This window comes from Crocuta crocuta, unplaced genomic scaffold (assembly GCF_008692635.1).
Source record: "Crocuta crocuta isolate KB4526 unplaced genomic scaffold, BGI_CrCroc_1.0 scaffold243, whole genome shotgun sequence".
Classification (NCBI taxonomy): Eukaryota; Metazoa; Chordata; class Mammalia; order Carnivora; family Hyaenidae; genus Crocuta; species Crocuta crocuta.
Window position 1 is genome coordinate 1,521,520 of NW_027529596.1, and position 5,131 is coordinate 1,526,650.

The 5,131-nt window shown below is 48.9% G+C and overlaps 1 long non-coding RNA gene across 1 annotated transcript in view; it reads left to right on the plus strand.

Moving 5' to 3' along the window:
* LOC144229699 (uncharacterized) overlaps positions 1–2,205 on the plus strand; it is a 3,811-nt gene extending 1,606 nt beyond the window's left edge. Inside the window, exons 2-3 of the long non-coding RNA XR_013334562.1 lie at positions 955–1,043; positions 1,824–2,205. This is a non-coding gene — a long non-coding RNA (uncharacterized LOC144229699). The remainder of the gene's footprint in view (positions 1–954; positions 1,044–1,823) is intronic.
* The last annotated feature ends 2,926 nt before the right edge of the window (positions 2,206–5,131 follow it).

Genomic DNA, 5,131 nt, shown 5'->3' on the forward strand with positions numbered 1-5,131 from the left:
CGGTGTGGCCATCCGGGTGGGGGGGGGGGTTCCCTAGCTGTGTTGGGACTCTATCTCAGAGCACTCTCATGGCTGAGAGCGGAGATGACATGGGGAATCAGTAGCATTATTTGCATTAATATTCTCAGTCTTTGATGTTCATTTTTGACATCACAATTTTAATCACACAAACGTTGTAGCGCTTTGTTGTGTAATATATTTAATAGAGGAACCCATTGCGAGTGTGGCTCTAAGTGTACGGCCTGTGGCCCTGGCAGAAAAGCTGACAGAATAACAGTCACATCTTAGACTCCTTTATAAAGGGAACAGTGGCACTGTCTCTTTGTGACAATAATTAATGTTAACTGTTGCAGTAACTAGTCCGTTTCGTAGAGACTTGGTGTTGTTTTAGTACATACGTGGGCATTTGGGGACTCCGGAAATTGTAAGCACACAAAAGACCCTGGTTTGAATGTAATCTTGAAAGACTGTGAGAGAAATTCCTGGATAATTCCTCAGTAAGACGTATTACACTTTCAAAAGCGTTTTGATAGCAGTGGATTCCGGTACAGGGAGATTTGTGTGTGTGCTTTAATTCAGGTAACAAATACAAAGTTACAAAACTCCAGAGGATGCACAGACTGACTCAGGGAACCACACCTTATGCTGATCTCTGAACCGAAATGAGCGAGTGAACAAGGGATTCCAAAACAGCCGGTGAGAAACACGGATTAAAAACAAAACAAACCAAGGCGCAGGGCTGACTCAGTCGGAGCTTGTGACTTCTGATCTCAGGGCTGTGAGGTTGAGCCCCATGTGGGTTGTAGAGATCAAGTAACATACATACATACATACATAAATAAATAAAATTTTAAAAAATCACCGCACCAAAACAAGTAGAACAATGTCAGGAATCCATGCTCTTTTCATCCAGGGATGCTGTATGGCCAAAATAGTTTTTTTTTCTTTTTCCAGCTTCTTTTGGAGCCAAAACAGGGATACAAGAAACTGAGGAAAGTTACAAGTAGGGGGCAGGCTTTCTTTCTGAAAGGAGAAGCGTCGAGGTAAGTTCAGACCCTGGACGCAGGGGTGAGCGGGTGGGGGCGGGGTGGGGGACCACAGGGCTGAGATCTGGGGGGTCCTCAGTTGGCATCAAGCTCCTACCTTGGTGGACACAAGCGGGGGGCTGTGCAGGCAGCCGTGAAGGTGGCCCTGGATGCAGAGCCCCGGAGCTGTGGTGTGACTGATGTTAAAACGGAAAGAAAAGAAAAAAGAAAATCCCAAGGGGTTATTGCTGTCGTTGGGTGTGATCAGTCAGACTTCCCTGAGAAGAGAGGGAAAAAAGGATTAGGCTTTGGCACGTTGATTCTTCAACATTTACCTGGAGATGGGAAAAGCCTAGGTGGAATTTGAGAAAGAACGTAAATGGAGAGGACCAGGGAGTGATCCGGATTCAGGCCGCCTGGGCTCCCAGCTCGTCTCCTCGCTTGTCACTTGTGTGGCCTCTGCCAGGCCTCACTTCTCCCATCACTCTTCCCAATAATCGCATACAGCGTGGCAAGTCAGGCAGATTAGACGAGAGAGTGTATACAAGTACCTAGCACAGCACCTCGCAAAGGCGCCTGCTCAGTAAACGGTCCACTGGTATAAACGGAGCCGCGGCAGTGGGGAAAGGCCCAGTGCCTGCTGGTCGTTCAGAGTGACCCCCGTTCTCAAGTGCGGTCCTGAGGCTACTGGCACCCAGAGCTACCAAGTCAGGATCTCTTAAGAGTGGGATCTGATTCGAGAGGAGTGTTCACGTTTAACAAGCTCTCCACGCTGACCTTATGTCCACTAAACTCAAGAGTCTTCAGAGCACAGCAGCCCCAGACGCAGCCTTCACTGGAAAGAGAGAGCAGGAGCCATCGGGATGAAATGTGATGTCCCTACAGCTGGCTGGACACAGTGCTTCTCGTCTGCCAGGAGGGTGTGTCTGTATGTCTGCATACCTGTGCCCTGGGAAGGACTGGTGTGATGACACAAAATACTGATGACAGTAATTCTGATGTATTGGACACCTACTCTGCACCAGACACTGTGATAAATTATTTACCAAATGAGTTCATTTAATTCTTGTTTTTTTAAGCTTATGTATTTGAGGGGGGGGCAGAGAGAGAGGGAGAAAGAGAGACTCCCGAGCAGGCTCTGCACTGTCAGCGCTCGAGGGCTGTGAGATCGAACCCACGGGCCGGGAGATCATGACCTCAGCCAAAAATCAAGAGTTGAGTGCTTAACCGAGTGAGCCACCCAGGCGCCCCCATTTAATTCTTAACATGAATAAAAATTTTTTTAAATGTTTTTATTTATTTCTAGGAGAGAGAGAGAGAGAGAGACAACGTGAGCAGGGGAGGGTCAGAGAGAGAGGGAGTCACAGACTGAAACAGGCTCCAGGCTCCGAGCTGGCAGTCAGCACAGAGCCCGACACGGGGCTCGAACCCACAAACCGCGAGATCATGACCTAAGCGAAAGTCGGACGCTTAACCGACTAAGCCACCCAGGCGCCCCAACATGAATAAAATTTAACTTAAACTCTTCCTTTACGGGAAAACGTGTCAGGATCTCAGGCTCAGCTAACGGTATTCGTGAGACACCTGATGTGGTTACCACAGACCGCGACCCGTGTGCTGCCAACCTCTGAGAAGGGCGTCCTGATCGCAGCAGAGGGGCTGCAAGCAACCGAAACCGTTCCCGGGGGTGCCCTGCTGGGATTCTGGATGCATAGACTGTCTGCTGAGCATTGAAGCCCCCCGGGAACGGCAGGACTTAGCAAGGCAACAGAAGGCCAGTTGCCAAGTGTCTCGGGCCTGGAGACGATGGGGAGGAGGGGGGTGAGAGAAGGGTAAAGTGGGTGCTTTGGCCTCAGAGGGTAGGGGTGTCAGGGAGTGTTGGACAAGCAAAGGTTCTGAAGCATCGCCATGGAGTGAGGAGACAAAACCCTCCACCCTGCACGGGGCCGGAAAGAATGAGCTGCCCGGCTCACGAGGGCTGCAAGGGAAGCAGAGTCCTCGCAGAAAGATTTCAGTTAAGGTCTCTGAAAGGGGCAGTCTATAAACAGCTTAAGAATGTATGTAAGAATTTATTTTTCATGGATATTCGTGAACGGCACCTCCACCTTCTTCCTTCCCCTTCCCCTTTGCGCTCTCACATTCTCTCTCTCTCTCTCTCTCTCTCTCTCTCTCTCTTTTTCCTACCCCTGGGCCTTTGCACAAACCCCTCTGGCCTGAGAATGCCTCTTATCCCACTCCATCTGGCTCATTCATGTATTCCTTCAGACTCAGGCCCCGGTGTTCTGTCTTTGAGAAAATCTTCCCTTGCTATTCCCTCCCCACCGACCCTGTCAGAATGAAATGACTCTTTATTGCTGTCACCAAACCTATTCAGCATTGTCAGAGCTCTTCCCTCACCATATGGGAATTATCTGCTTCTTCCTCGGGTTCTCCCAATTTGGGATAAGCCAGTGATTTTCAAACATTAGTGTGCAACAGACCTACTTAGGGGGTTCAGTACAACAGATTGCTGGGCCCTGCTCCCACAGTGTCTGAGTCACTTTGTCGAGGGAACTTGAATAGTGTGCATTTCCAGTAAGTTCCAAGGTCCAGGTAAGGCATGTGGGAGAACCCGTGTGGGAGAGGCTCTGGGTTCATAGTCCCCAATTCCCTAGCCCAGTGCCAGGCACATGTTAAGCCTTCAGTGGATATTTGTTGAATAAATCACTCCAGCAAGGTCACACGGATTTTCAACAGCATATTAAGCAAGCTTTGTCCCCGGTTTATCACAGCCTCCATGCCCCTTTCCCTACTTGCACTGTTAACATCAACCCCCGTTGAGCAGTGAGTCCCTTGCAGTGTCCTCTGTCTTCCTGACGCAGGTCTGATCACTGCGGGACCTTGCGTAAGTCTGTTGTCTCCGGCTCCTACCTTCTCCAGTTAAAACTCACTTTCTCTGTGTCTCATGATCTCAGGACTCATGAGGTAACTGACAAAATCATCTCATGAACCGATCGAAACAAGTGTACTAGTGATTTAGTACTTGGGATTGGCATGTTCCTCCAGCTTATTTATAAATTTTTATTTTAACCGAGCTCTTCAATGCCTTCTTGGAAGGCATTTAAAAGTATTTAAAAAACAGTTTAGGCCTGTGAATGGACTTACTCGTGGATTCATAAGCATTTACGGAGAGCCAGCCGTGGTGCAGACACTTGCGAGGTCCTGAGGAATGCAAGATGAGGAATCCGGGACCCTTAGGGACTTACTTCTACACCGAGAAGACAGACACATCAACAGTGTCAGTGTGTGAAGCGCTATGAAAATAGGGAGAAACAGGGTGCTGACCAGACTGGAATGATTTCAGGGTTCTCGTGTGAAAGCAGACCAAAAACACCCCGCTATGAGTCCCCCGTGAGAAGGCAAAAAAAAGGGACAGTGTGATGTGTTAGGTGGCGCACAGGGAGTTTGGGAGGAGGCAGGACCATATCAACATACCTTATTCTTCTTCAAAAACCATTAGGGTTTGGGGCGCCTGGGTGGCTTAGTCGGTTAAGCGTCCGACTTTCGCTTAGGTCATGATCTCGCGGTTTGTGGGTTCGAGCCCCGCGTCGGGCTCTGTGCTGACTGCCAGCTCAGAGCCTGGAGCCTGTTTCAGTCTGTGACTCCCTCTCTCTCTGACCCTCCCCTGCTCATGCTGTCTCTCTCTCTCTCTCCTAGAAATAAATAAAACATTAAAAAAAAACCAAACCATTAAGGTTTTTTTTCATGGTCATGCTGTAGATAAGCAGTTAATAAAAGTTTAGTCTCATTAGGGTAAAATTTTTTTGATAGAGAGAGGGAGAGACAGAGGGAGAGGGAGGGAGCGCGCGAGGGGAAGGGGCGGGGAGAGAGAGGGAGAGAAAATCCCAAGCAGTCTCCACGCTCAGTGCGGAGCCCGAGGCAGGGCTTGATCCCATGACCCTGGGATCGTGACCTGAGCGGCAATCAAGAGTCCAATGCTCAACCAACTGAGACACCGAGGGGCCCCTAGGATAAATAATTTTATAACATATTTCAAAAGCGATTTCTGAAAACCTAATTATTCTGAGATTTCAAACATGAAAAAAAAATGAAACCACACTTCTAAC